Source organism: Cryptotermes secundus, unplaced genomic scaffold (genome assembly GCF_002891405.2).
Source record: "Cryptotermes secundus unplaced genomic scaffold, Csec_1.0 scaffold687, whole genome shotgun sequence".
NCBI lineage: Eukaryota > Metazoa > Arthropoda > Insecta > Blattodea > Kalotermitidae > Cryptotermes > Cryptotermes secundus.
Window position 1 is genome coordinate 231,946 of NW_019720175.1, and position 14,972 is coordinate 246,917.

The 14,972-nt window shown below is 41.2% G+C and overlaps 1 protein-coding gene across 5 annotated transcripts in view; it reads left to right on the top strand.

Annotated features, from left to right (window-relative positions):
- LOC111867791 (7-dehydrocholesterol reductase) overlaps positions 1–14,972 on the top strand; it is a 36,979-nt gene that overhangs the window by 6,126 nt on the left and 15,881 nt on the right. The window contains exons 1-2 of one of the 5 annotated variants that reach the window (XM_023857971.2): positions 11,216–11,334; positions 12,575–12,741. The exons of 1 other annotated variant lie outside the window; for it this stretch is intronic. The gene's annotated coding sequence lies outside the window, so the exon portion shown is untranslated. Of the gene's footprint in view, positions 1–7,987; positions 8,160–11,215; positions 11,335–12,574; positions 12,742–14,972 lie in introns of those variants that run through there. 3 more of the 5 variants (XM_023857962.2, XM_023857953.2, XM_023857988.2) reach the window with 3 other exon arrangements.

A 14,972-nucleotide genomic window follows, 5' to 3' on the forward strand; every position in this document is an offset into this window, starting at 1 on the left:
CTCTAGCCGTGCGATAAAACTAAACAATGGCGATAGACAAGTGAACAGTGTAGTGGTCTACCCGAAAACAAAAGGAAAACTGCCTGATTATGGCCCATGTGCGGCCGAAACATGTTGTAAAATGAGAAGAAACATATGTAAAACTAGAGACATTTTAATAACTTGATGAGCCCTTTTAGTGTATAATTTATACTTCTAGTGTCTTAATGACATTTTATGATTTTAACATCGTAAAATATTAAAGTGTCACTCTTAGTGAGAAACATATTTTAGATATCTCTTATATTTTAAAAAAATATTGTTGCATTATTGACGGGTACTTTAACAATAAGGATAATGCTTGATTTCATTATCCAAACAATAATACAGATGAAGCTGAAAACATTTGTAACATTTAACTTCGACAGCTAACTTACTGTTATATTTAGTTTACGTTAGAAACTAGACGTTTACAGAAGTGTCAGTAGACTGCTTGGACAGTTTCCAGTAACACAGACACAAGACTTTTTTTTTTAACTCCAATAATTATACAATCTATCCATTAAGTGTGGATAATAAGTACATTTTGTGGTTTACATATAGAAAAGGAAAGAGAACTTGTCGTGGTGAGCATGTTCCAATGAACATGCTCAATACTTATTTTAACTGCTTAGTGATATGCAGTTAAGTGTTGAATTATTCAAATCTGGTGGGTAAATCTGATGGTTTAAATCTGTTTAACCTCCTGATTTCTCCTTCGTCGTCGAGCAGTTTTTGTGCCAAGTCTTTCGGATGGGCCTGGAGTCTGATTTTATACTTTTTGCTGTTTTTTTTTATTTCCTCTCGTACTGTTGGTACATCTAGGTCCTTGTGTAGTACCGTGTTCGGCACGTACCACGGTGCGTTAACTATTATTCGTAATACTTTGCTTTGAAATCGTTGGAGAATTTCTATGTTTGAGTTACTGGCTGATCCCCATAATGGTATCCCGTACGTCCATATCGGTTTGAGCATGGTTTTGTACAGTAAGATCTTGTTTTCTGTCGATAGCTCCGACTGCCTTCCCAATACATCTGTCGGAATTTTATTCCGAGTTGTTTTCTTTTGGTGTGAATGAGACGCAAGACATAAGAGCAAAGAAATGTAAGACCAACAGACGATGGAAAGCTGAACTGATTATGAAGTCGGTACTCTGTCTAAATCTGATTCCAGGCGCGATCGATTTATTTGTCGCATTGGTTTGCTCACCGGCGGGATATTTCTAGAATGTTAACAATTACTTAAAGGTCCCCTCCTTTGTTCCGAAAAAAATACATGCATAAATCATTTAAACTGCTTCCAAACGGACAAATATAGCGCCATTTATCTACCAGAAACTATGGTAATTTATGCTTTAGTTTGATCAAAAACAAACTCCGTGGCTTTCGTCCGCAAGCAAACTATGCCGACCGAGCAACCGCCGCTTGTCGGTGAAGTTAGTGCCAACTTTAGCGAATACAGGGCGTCGCGTGGTCAGCGCAACGAATCCCCACGGCCGTTAATCTCGGTTTTCTAGACCGCAGCCGCTATTTACTTGAAGAAACTCCTCAGTTATCCTCATGAGGCTGAGTGGACCCTATTCCAGACCCACTACTTCTCAGAAAATCAGGTAGCGCCGGGAATCGAACCCGGGACCTATGGATCTGTAGCCAGAAACCTGACCACTAGACCACAGAGGCGGTGTTAGTTTGCTCAAAGGCAGCCTTTATTACGGTCAATCATTAAATGGCATAATTTTATAAGCATTTTGAGCTCGTCGTCCATAGATGTCATCTGTAGTAACATACACAAATTGGTAACAAACAGCTCTTATTAGAAGCGATCGATAGAAGGCATAATTTTATGAGTGATTTGAGCTTTATAACTATAGAAGTAAAAGGAAACTACCGACGATTTCATGTTTCTTACATAAAGATGATTCACTGGCTAAGTATATCGTGCAGCAACACTTCTCTGCGTATTGTAGCGGCGCACAGTCTCCACAGGTTTCAGTCAATATATCCCAGTCACAACACTACTTACTATTTTTAGTGCAGGAATGCTCGTGCCGGCTGGATTGCTGGAATGTATGTGTTACGGGCGGTGAGGAGGCCGCTTCACACGATATAATCTCAAGTGATTTACTGTATTCTTATCGGTACGATAGTGACATTATTTTGGGCTAATTTCTACAGTAACGCAAAGGCCCTGAAATTCAAACGAACACTGTTAAAAAACAAATTATCCTTTTCTTCGCTTTCATTCGCAATTTGACCAACTGTAACAATGGGTGACTGGGTATTTTGGTCCTCAGATAAAAGATAAACAGTGACAAGCGCTTGATAAATTTCATTAATTGCTATATTTCAACATTAAAATTATGCACAGAACTTAGGAGAAGGGGGAGCGCGGTAGCGTAGTTGGTTGAGGCACTATGCTACAAGTCGGAAGGTCGCGGGTTCAAGTCCCGATGAGGTCATTGGATTTTTTCAATTTACCTAATCCTTCCTGCCGCACTATGGGCCTGGGGTCGACTCAGCCTCTAACAGAAATGAGTACCAGAAATGTTCTTGGGGGTAAAGGGCGGCCGACGCGTAAGGCTGACAACCTTCCCGCCATCTTTGAGCCGATTGTCTAGAAAATGTGGGAACCTCAACATCTCACAACCCAATGGGCCTCCACGGCCTGTTACAGGGACAGCTTTACTTTTTACTTGTTTTACTTTTTCTTAGAAGAAGGAGGCAGATGCACCTTGTTAACGATCATATCCAAAGGCGGATTTTGGTATCAGGGATGCTGATTTTTCGAGTTCGGCTACTATAGAGCGGGTTATGTAGCGTGTATGAGAAGCCAAAAATGCAACAAAATTTTAGTCGGGAAACTATACAGACAAGACCATTTGAGAGACGTATGGGTGAAGAAGAGAGTAATATAATATTAAAGTGAATATTAAGGAATAAGACAGCGAGGGTTTAGACCACATTAAAGTGACAATATTCAGCCCGGTACTGGGCTCCTAATCTAGTTTACAATATTATATTTCAGCATCCTGTATTAACGTATTAAAGATAAGCAGCGACACACACAGAGAGCGCCTACACTGAACAACACATGAACAACGATAAAAACAAGAAGTGGCCGCTGCAGCACCGTAGATATAGGGCATGTACCCTGAAAAAATTTTAACAACAAAAAAATGAAAAAGAAAGAATAGAGATCTTATAGACATTTTAACTTGAATTAAGTTTTAAAAAGTGCTAATTTAAAAATCAAATCGACGCGTGTAGATAAACAAAGATTTTATACAATTAGAAAGACTGGTAATTTTAAATTTTAACAAGCAGTGTAACAGCTACGTGAGTGATACACACCTGATGATGGCCATTTAGGGCCGAAACATGTAGTGTGGAGGAGGAAAAGAAGTAAAAACTACAATAAAATTTGTTGCACTTAAGACGGTATTTATCCATATATATTTATCCATATATACTCCTAATCTAGATTGGAATATGGAGACGACTTCAGAACTCCAGCTTATGAACTATTGCATCTAGGTACGTGATATACAGTGAAATTCTATACAGACAGTCTATAATTCTTTATGGAACATTGTTTACAAGAAACTACCAATGTGGCAACCATCAGAACTTGGCATATTACTTTACTATTACGTTCTGTTAGGTTTATACTTCTAGAAACGGGTTTCATACCACTGAATTAATTGATTCTGGTCTACGAGGTAAACGTGATGCTTATAAATCCGTTACCACATCATCACATGCCCTTCATCATGCCAGGAACACGAATTACGCCTGACAGAACAACGCCCATACTCATCACAACTGAGATGAGATGACTATTGATAGGGCCAGCCAAATGCAGGATTTAGAGAGATCTGCGGATTTGACTGCGATCGAGAAATCGAAATGAATGGGGAAGTTACCGTGGCCTACTTACTGCTCGAAGAAACGTGGTAACGCGACATCTCTCTCTCTCTCTCTCTCTCTCTCTCCCGCTGTTACGCGCTAAACAAGGAAGTTGCCATGTACACTATGCCATCCCTCCTGCCCCACTTCACTTCCACCCCAACAGGTCAGTAAACCGGACAAAAACAGTCTTCCACACAAAATTACTGCTCCATAAAACATGGTTTAACTACATGCCGAAATACTCATTAAAGACAGAGGTGAAAATCGATACAACAACAAAAATCTTGGTTCGTTCTTTGCAGACATTAATATATTCTCAAAACGTATGCCTAGAAGAGTAACAAATACCAAACATTCAGCATGATGAAAACAACAGTAAGACTGACTCATCAAAACTACCCAGATTAATTAAATGCCTGATACAGAATTTGATACAGTTTTTATATAAAACGGGGTTTAAAACTAACTGATGTACATGCAAATTTTATAGTTCCATTGTTTATACTATTTGAATAGAAGATAAAGACAAAGCTATCCTAATTTAACTTGTCTCATTTTGGTCCGTCACACTATTAGTTACAGAGTAGATAATGAAAAGTTCAGTCCACTGTGTCCAGTACAAACGACACAGCACGCACGTGAACTACACTACTAATAATAAGAACATAAAACCAAGAGAAATAAATGACATCTCCCACCGTCAGGAGGAAAACAACATAACCCAATGTCGGCTCAAGATATTTTAATATAATAATTGTTTACATGGAAATTTTAATACAATTTTAAATACATTGGGAGGCTACTGTATGGAAAAGTGAACACCATATTGCGTGCAGTGAAAACCCCCAGTCAGAATAACCAGGAAATACACGAAAAGAAGCTCATCATAAGTAAATCTACATTTCAAGAAGCGCCAGTGTGAGTGCCTAAGATAAACATCGGAACCAACCGTGATAACAAAATTTATGTAGAGAGCATTAGTCATATCTAAAGTGCATATTGTTAGAATATCTTATGTAACAGTGTTTCCTTGTCGTAGTGGTGCGCCTCTGAAGATGATTCTTTTGAATCGAAACATGTAAGGTGAATGAGGACTGAAGTGTTATAAACTCGTATGTCACACTGGACTGGACTTTTCATTATCTACTCTGTAACAAAGCTATCCCTTTAACAAGTCCTGCAGGCTCCCACATTTTCTAGAAGATCGGCTCACAGTTAGCGGTGGGGGCTGTCAGCCTTACGCGCCGGCCGCCCTTTACGCCCAGGAAGATTCCTGGTGCTCATTTCTATCAGAGGCTGAGTCGGCCCCAGGGTCACAGTGCGGCTAGAAGGATTACGTCAATTGAAAAATATAGTGACCTCATCGGGAATCGAACCCGAGATTTTACGGCCTGTAATATAGAGCCTCAACCAATCACGCTACCTCATGCTGCATTTTAATATAATGGTATGCAATTTTATTGTGGTATCTTCCATATGCACCTTAATTCTCGGAAGAATTCACCTGTGGAATAAGCATTCACTTTCTCCATTTAACGTTGAATCGTTTCACATTTATGTGTTTAACGGCAATGGCACGCCATGTAAGGTTTCACTTAACGTAAATATGCCGAAACTGATGTTGTTACATACAAATAAGAATAAATATATATTGCCTTGTTTGAGAATGGAACCATATGCTACAACTCAAACTTCTGAGTTTCTAGGTTATACGTCAATACGGCGATGTTACTAATACGGAACCCTGCAGCCTGAACCTGTGTAACAAGTAGGCATAAGTAGTTCTGTGTTTACTTGCTTCAGTTATGTCTGCGTGCTGGGGGCATGTTCGTGCCACCGACGATTTTTATTTGAACCAAAATTTGTAGTCTTTTGATTGTGGTCTCCTTATTTTGTTATGACTAATCAACTCATTTCTTATTTTCCATGTATTTTATTTATTATTATTATTATTATTATTATTATTATTATTATTNATTGTGCGTCCCCCTTTAATTTCTACTGTCGCCATACCCTTCCAGTACTGGTGCTCGCTATCAGCCCCATTCTGCCAGCGAGGTCGGCCCTCTTCTGGTAGTGGTATACCCGATGCTTCCCCATCTACCGGAGGCACTGGAAACTACTTGGGCGTGAAACTTTGCCTAATTTTGCTCAGAGGTCTCTCAGAGACATGAGGATCTTTTACGACACGGGACCCACGGCTTAAAGTCCCTCCCGCCCTTAAAAATTCCACGACCTCCGCCGGGTTTGAACCCGCATACCTTGAGTCAGGTGGGAACGTTACCCCTAGACTACGGAGGCCGCTATTCTACATGTAAATATATATTATTATTTCGACTGTCTTTAAGCCCTTTTTATATTTACTTCATGCAACTGCGTTCTACATTTTGAGCATATTTGTCAAAATATTTTCTTTTGAATCTTCTCAAAACTGAAGATTTCTGCAAAATAGTTTCTTGTATTAAAATTTTAGCGCCAGAATCTAAAAATAATTACATTTCCTACATAGAAATTAATTTTTTCCTGAGATTAAATGAAACAGTGCTTACAGGTGAAAAGACAGAGACCTAGAAGCGTTTCATATTAACTCTCCCTTAAAACACTCCACGATTTTTCGGAACGAACCGACAACGACAGCGGAAAACCTCAGAACAGACGCTCACAGGTCGCGATTCGAAATGGACGCCTATAGGATATGAGGATAGAGGCGTCAGTATGTCTTTCTTCTAATTAAATTACCGTTGCTGGCCAGCATGTCCTTTGTGGCGTAATGATTTGTTTGTTCTTCGTGAGTGTGAATCACGTAAGGATGTTGTTATGTGTTTACGTTTCCATTGTCACGTTTTTTAATGGTCGTGATGAGGTGGAAAGACGAGAGATGAAAATTAATTTAAATAAGACCTTAGCAAATAATTGCACGTTGAACTTGTTAAGCCTGACAATTTTATTTTGCAGAAGAAAGTATTGATTGAACAAGGATTTCATTTAAGTAAAACTGGAAACCTTCAAGAAAGCATAATGATATTTCAAATAATAGATAATTATTAGTTATACAACTTGCCTTGTCCTTTGCACAGCCTACATCGGCCAACACCAAGCCATGCGGCGCAATCTTAATGCCAAATTTGGTTCATGAGGCAAGTCACAAGAGAAAACACAAATTCCAGCTAAAGCGAAAGAAAACTCCGTGGTTTTAGTCCGCAAGCTAACTATACCGACCGAGCGACCGTCGTTTGTCGGCGAAGTTAGTGTCACCTTTAGCGGATAGAGTCTCGCGTGGTCAGCGCAACGAATCCCCTTGGCCGTTAATTTCGGTTTTCTATACCGGAGCCGCTATTTCCTTGAAATAGCTCCTCAAATATCCTTACGAGGCTGAGTGGACCCCATTCCAGACCCACAGCTTCTCAGAAAATCTGGTAGCGCCGGGAATCGAACCCGGACCTCTAGATCTGTAGCCAGGAACTCTGACCACTAGACCACAGAAGCGGTCACTAAAGCGAATAAGGGACATAAAACTGCAAACTAAGATGAAGTAAAGATGTATCACTGGGCCGCGCCATAGCTCAAGCGGTTAGTCGCTGGCTTCCCACCGCGGCGGCCCTGGTTCGATCCCGGGTCTGGTCAAGTGGTATTTGTGGTGGAAAAAGTGGCGCTGGGCCAGCTTTTCTCTGAGTACTTCGGTTTCCCTTGCCAATCTTCATTCCACCAATTGCTCCACAATCACCATCATCTATCATCTGGGGCTGGTACAATAGGCCAGAAGTGGCCGCAGTACAAGGGACTTAGTCCCACCCCACTAACAATTAAAAAATAATATCAGTATTGAAGCTGTTCCGAGAACTGGGGCAACACAACTTCAAGAACTGATACCCTTGTTCCTCATCACTGTTTGCGGACTGGGAACTTTTGGTGGAACTTATTTTAGACTTCTCCCGGTTAAAAGGGGATTGTGGGTGGGAGACCGAAGTTGGGGATGGGGTGAGCTGCTAGGAGCGAGGGGAGTCGATATAGGGCTGACTGCAAGCCCTGCGGCAACCCTCGACAATTCCACCCTGCACTCCAACGACGCCCTGAGGGTGCGCAGTAGCTTTCATCATATCGTATACCCATTCATACCATTCTGTGTGGACATTAGATTGGTTCAAGAGGCTACGAACGAATCCAGAAGTTCTCGAAGCGAGTGTGGAAACCTCTTCCTCATGTCTGAAGCACCAGAAACCTCGTGCAGCTTAAGTAAGTAAAGCATAAATAAATATTTCCTTCGAATCCAGAGGTTTCTACACATCAAGTTTATTGCTTATTCGTATTCGCATGCTCCGTCGTTTTAAGTTATGGTTAGCCTTCCGCGTGTCCTAGGAGAACGACAGTGACAAATCTAAATTATTCGCGAAATTAAGAGCAGATTAAATTCTGGGATCGTTATCATCTAGTCCACAGTTCTTTGCTTTTTCATCTACCCTTACGCGTAAAAACGTATTAAAATGTATTGAATATAACTTTGCCTCTTGTTTTGTATAGGTGTGAAATTTGCTATGTCTTTTAGGAGTAGAATATAAATTGAGGCTATGTGAGGATACTGTACTATAGACCAAATAGAGATCTAGGCGAGAGGTAATAAAATGACATAGAAAACGGCTTAATGAGGAGCCTCACAATTTCTATAATTTGTGATCTTTGTCAAATAGAAATAATAATAAGAGAGATTAGATGGGCGAAGCATGTAGTACGAACAGACGTCTCGAGACAGACATAAAAACTTTTAGTTAGAAAACTGAAAGGGAAAATACCATTTGCAAGTTACCAGTCATGGAAGGTAAATAAATAGATAGATAAATGGATTTTTTTTATTTTTTGCAAATTTACAATCTACTCCATAGTAACAATATGAGTAATAAGTAAATGGTTTAAAATTTGAAGGCTTGTGATGGGTACCATTCATTAATGGTTCTCCGTGTGGTTACACATCATCGAGAAGGTCTTCTGGCCAGAGTTTCTTCAGTCTTCTTTTTTCCAAGGGTTGGGTGAATAGGGCACTTATGAGTTGGTTTACATGCTCTGTTGTTCGATCTTTGTATCTGTTTATGTTTGACTTAATTACATCTTATATTAATGGTATTTTGAAGTCTTCATGTAGAGTTTGGTTAGAGACGTGCCATGGTGCTCCAGCTATCATACGGAGTGTTTTGGATTGGAATGACTGAAGAATTTTGGTATTTGATGGTTTACTACGACCCCACATTTCCATACCATATGTCCAAATTGGTTTAAGTATGTATTTGTAAATGATTAGTTTACTTTCCAAAGACAGTTCGGACTTACGGTCGAGTAGCCACTACATACTTTTGATTTTTAGATCAAGTTTGCGTCTCTCCGCTTTTTTATGCGTTTTCCAGGTCAGCTTCTCATCTAGGTAGAGTCCGAGGTATCTGACCTCTGTCTTTACTGGTGTAGGGTCGTTGTTTGTGTTAACCTGAGGGCATCTGCTTTTTTTTTTTTAGTAGTAAATGTTACTTGGACTGATTTGTTAGTATTAACTCATATCATTAAACAAACAGAAGCGACTGTGTGGACTTGATTCATGCTGGCCAGAGGCATTGCACCCTGAGCCACTTCAATCCAGTCCACACACTCAATACCTGATTTAAGATTCACTTTAATATATTCTCTCATCTGTGCCTAGTACTTCGAACAAATGGTTTCTTATGTTTGGATTTTCCGAATCATATTCTGTCAGCACACTTTATCTCTCCGCACGTGCCTATGCAGTGTCCGTATCATCCTCATTAATCTTATTACTTCAATAACATTTAATGAGGAGTAGACAGAGATTATGAAGCTGTTCTTACATCCTCTCCGTTATGCCCACACACTTTCCTCAGAATCCTGTACTTAAATAGCATCAGTCTATGTCAATCCTTAAGGATGTCAAACTGAATTTCTCAACCACATGAAGCAGTTACTCGGCAGAGTTGCCATTTTGTATACTTTCATTTAATATTTTACACATGAAACGTGGAGATAAAAGATTCCCCACACGTATATAATTTATTTTACAAAACCATCTATACATATAGTGGGGCACGAGGTAGCGTAGTTGGTTGAGGCACTATGCTACAGGCCGGAAGGTCGCGGGATCGAATCCGGATGACGTGGATTTTCTTTCAATTTACCCAATCCTTCCAGCTGCACTATGGCCCTGGGGTTGACTCAGCCTCTAACAGAAATGAATAGCTACCAGGAATCTTCCTGAGGGTGAAGGGCGGTCGACGCGTAAGGCTGACAACATCACCGCCATCTGTGAGCCGATTGTCTAGAAAATGTTGGACCCTGAACGTCTCACAACCCTATGGGCCTCCACGGCCTGTTACAGGGATACCTTTACTTACTTACTATACATATAGTCACGAGTCAGGATAGTTAAGTTGACATAGCAACGGGCTACGGGTTGGACGGCCGGAATTCGATTCCTGAAAGGGATCAAAATTTTCTCCTCTGCATAGCGTGCCCACCCAGCCTTCAATGCATACCGGGGGGCTCTTTCCCCAGGAATAAAGCGGCCGGGGCGTGAAGCTGATAATTCACCTCCATCTAGTGCCGAAGTCAAGAATGTTGAAGCTACAGCTCCACTCTCCCGTACGTTTTCATGACATATACGTATATTTGTCTCCCCCGGGGGAGGGGGGGGTTCCAAACATGCAGTTGGTCCAAGAATCCAAGGATGCTGAAACTCAAGATAATGAAAGTTTCTGAGCCAAATGATTGTCTCCATTCTTTGAATGTATTTTTTGTCCAATTACATTTCTGGATCCCCAGGTAGTTTAAGTTAAGGTTATATGCTTCACTAAAGAAGCATGACGCCATGAAGACGTATGGGGAGTGATGGTATAGCTCCACCATTCTTAATCTCAGCACTAGATCAAGGTGAGTGGCGAGCTTCATACCCCTGCCTCTTTACTCCCAGGGAAACCTAATATCTAGTGTTGTAACAGCCTGGTGCGAGCCTCCCGGAGACGGGGGGACGGGGTAGGGGGAGGGTTCCAAACACGCAGTTGGCCAAAGAATCCAAGGATGCTGAAACTCAAGATAATGAAAGTTTCTGAGCCAAATGATTGTGTCCATTCTTTGAACGTATTTTTGATTTGTTACTGTGTTCCCCAAATATTTTGACTTCGTTTATGAGCGATGTCGTCAGACAGTGTTTGTTGGTGTCGGGCTGACATTTCCTACCGCACGCCACAACATGTGTGCGGGCGTTCGAGGCAGCGGAAGTTCCAGCTGGCAAGTGGCACAATGCCAGTCTGCTTTCAGGCAGGGCGCCGAGTGTGTGTGCAGAGTTTTCTCCTGGGTAATGCCCAATGATCGCCGTCGGTCTCACGGATGAAACTACTTCCTTTGTGGTTTGTATGGGGTAAGAATGGTGCCATACATCTCACGGTTTTGCAGACTTCAGATAACAACATATGTTGATACTCATTCATGTTGCATTTATTTTATGAATAATATTAGCAGTGCCTCAGACGTCACAACCTTGGCGAGTGTATGTATTATTTTTCCTGATTTAATTACCGAAGCTTTGTTAACATCTTCGGTTAAATAGTGCTGAATGACAGTGCGAGTGTTAATGATGAAGTGGGAAAGATGCGGAAATCGTCATGGTTTATTTTCAGATACCCCAGCATTGTGAGGAGTGACTGATGGAAACTACGCAAAATCTCGATCTGTATAGTCTATCTCCGGACTGAGAGTCAAACCCGGGACCCCCAGAATGTGTACGAAGTGATTATGTTAGTTAAAATTAATAAGCAAGAGCTACTTATGTTTTGTCTCCTTACGCGTGCAGGATTACGGAAGGTTTTCTGTTCTATACTGCCTTGTTAATTGCGACAGGCGGTAGCAATAAACAGCAGTGAGAGATAGACCTCACCTGTGCTTCAGTCGGTATTGCAGTCTCGACTTCTGCCGAAAAACGTAACACCGTCTGTGTAATGAATGAAATTGTGATTTTGAAGTGCCCACCAAGGGCTGTAATGTACCGTGTAACACAGAACTAGTGGAAGGGCCATCCGTGATAGATGCACCTGTTCCACGCTCATTAACCTTCATATCGATTGACAAAATAGTGTTTCGATATTGAAGGCGTCATTAAATAACCAAGAAAAGGAATGGAAAATTTTCCGTAGAATTTTCCCCAGATATTTCACTAGGAATTTATGTCGCGCAGACCAGAATATTAGCAGTATACAAGTAATGTGCTTCGAGTTCCATGAATGTCGGGTAGTTTCTTGATCATGTGAGCAGCAATCAGCTTCTCAAGAAGGGATCAGCCTCCGCCAGTGCCGCTACCTACACACGGAACAACACAGAATAAATGCAGACAGACATCCATGTCTTGAGTGGGATTCGAACCTACGATCCCAACGTCCGAGCGAGGGAAGACAGTTCATGCCTTAGACCGCGCGGTCACTGTGATTATACAAAGCTGTGAGAAGTGCGTGTTCTTAAAGACTTCTGCATTGATTAGTCTGAAAAAAAGACAAGCATTTTGTAATAAGTGAACCCTTGCAAAAAATATGTTCAGATTACCAGCTTCATATATCAGTCGGAAAACCAAACTTTTTTTCTTTATGGTTTTAACCCTTTGTATTCAGATACTGTCATACATTGTAATGAGGTTGGCTACGTGCTGGGCGTCTGGTATTCGATCACCGGAAAGGACAAAGACAGGAAATGCGCCTGGTGCCCACATGCAGATCGGCTCTGAGGAACAAAAACTGACCAGTCTACTCGTCCTTCCCTAGCCGCAACACGGAACCGAGTAAGCTTACAGCTCGAAATAGGTCACAGTTATCTCTTTCAAAATTTTCCCTTATTCATCATCCATGAAATTCCCATATCATTCCATGTTACGTATCAACTTCAGCTGAAATAGGATTGTTCAGTAACCTAAGAATCAGGGAAACATTTCCAACGGGAGCGTTTGATTTTTCTTTCCGTATTTTTAGCCCACTTTCCCTATTTATAAAAAATAAAAGGGGGCTTATGAGAGCACCTTACTGTCTGTGCCCCCCCCCAAGTTGCTAGGCATCGGCTCGGTAAACATGTTCCAGTGACAACGAACACAAATCAACAATAGAACTGCTGGACGCGGTGTTTTCTGTGAGGTCAGTGTAGTATCAAATACTCTATACGTAGTACATAGTTCTTCCCAGGAGTACTTATGAGAACCTCATATCCTACATGTGTCAATCTGGCATTCATCTGCAGAGAGTGGTAAACCTCAGGATGGAAGATAACCAGGCCGAGATTGTAGAACTTCCCGAATGCGCGTAGAGATCGTTACTGGCGCTCCTGCAGGAGAAGCAAGAAATGACTCGGCCTGGCACTAGCATCAACGCCGGAAATTAAACTATAAACATTGTGAAGAAAATAAAAGCGCGGCATTTGAGAACCCTCTTGCAGTGTTGATTCAGAAGCTGATTTACTTGGCGAAAACATAAATACCTTAAAGAAAAGAAAGACGGAATAAAGTTCCATTAGACGCCAGCAAGGAAAATGATGTCGAGGAAACGAAGTTCAAAATAAAATCATAACACAAAAACGAGAAATAAATCATTCGAAAATACGGCAAACTTCAGATGTCTGGCAATGATGGTGACAAAAATCACATTAATAATTTAAGTAAAAGCATACCAAATCCGTGGAATTCTTGCTACAATTCAGTTATTTTTTTCGCTGGCTCTACAGCCCCCTTGGGTCCTGGCCTCTGATTTTTAGTTTCATGATCATTTTACAGACGGTATGACTCCTTGGATGAGTGATCAGCTCGTCGCAAGACCTCTACGTAAACAAAGGACAACACAAACACAGAATAAACACATATACATACCAAAAATCCACGCCTTGTGTAGAATTCGAACCCACGATCCCACCTTCCGAGTGAGCGAAGACAGGCCATGCCCTAGACCGCTAGGCTACCGTGAACGGCACAATTCAATTAAATGTTCTTTTATACCCTCCTGTTGTTTCAAACGCAAAGATTAAAATATAGACACCTATAATTTTATGTGTCATTCTGTGTATGTGATTGGACTCTTTACAGTAATTAAGGGAAGAATATGGATTAAGGATTTCGAGATCAGTGGGCTGAGAAAATTTGGACTTAATAGGGAAAAGCGGCACGTGGTTGGAGAAAATTACATGATGAGTTTTAACATTGGTATTCGTCATAAATATTGCTAGGATGCTCCAGTCAAGGGGCTGAGATGCCGCAGGAAGTAGCGAGGCGCAAGATGGATAGAAATGCTGATCGGAACACCTAAGTGGAAGCCATAAACGTCGTTGGGAAATTAATATGTGGATTTTAAAAGAACAGAATTGAAAGGTGTGACCTGGATTCGACAGGAACGAGTGGCGCGCTCTTGTGATCATTAATTAACCTTCGGATTCCATAAAAGCAACGAATTTCTGCAATAGCTCATATCTTCCCACGAAGGAGTCAGCTCCAGAGAGTTAGAAAAATCCCCATTGAGGAGCATGCTGTTATGTTTCTTTACTGAATGCTTTGAATAGTCTGAAGCAAGGAGATGCTTTATCGTCATTGCTTTTTGCGTGTTACAAATGATCTTCGTGTTTCATACCTCTGACTGGACGATGAAGGACCTAACATTCCTGTAGAAGCCAAAGTGCAGCATTTCAACAATGCCGTCATGGTTTTATTTTAAACACTTAACAACACTTAAGAGAAATATTTACGCGTTAGGAAGTTTGATCCTCTTCGAACTGCCGATGATTACGTCATAGCGTCTAGAAGTTCTACGTCATGTAGCGAGAGGACGCTGATCATCTGTCCGCTGCGAAGAAGATAAAACAGTTTGCATATCTGTATTCTCCCATGATTGAAAAACAGAAAAGCAAAATTAATATGATCATGCTTTGTGGTTTCGCTCGGTCCTTTGAAGGGTGCCACACTCTCAGATAGTAAATATTCCCACCAGGGCGGCCCGGGTTCGATCCCGGGTCTGGTCAAGTGGGATTTGTGGTGGACAA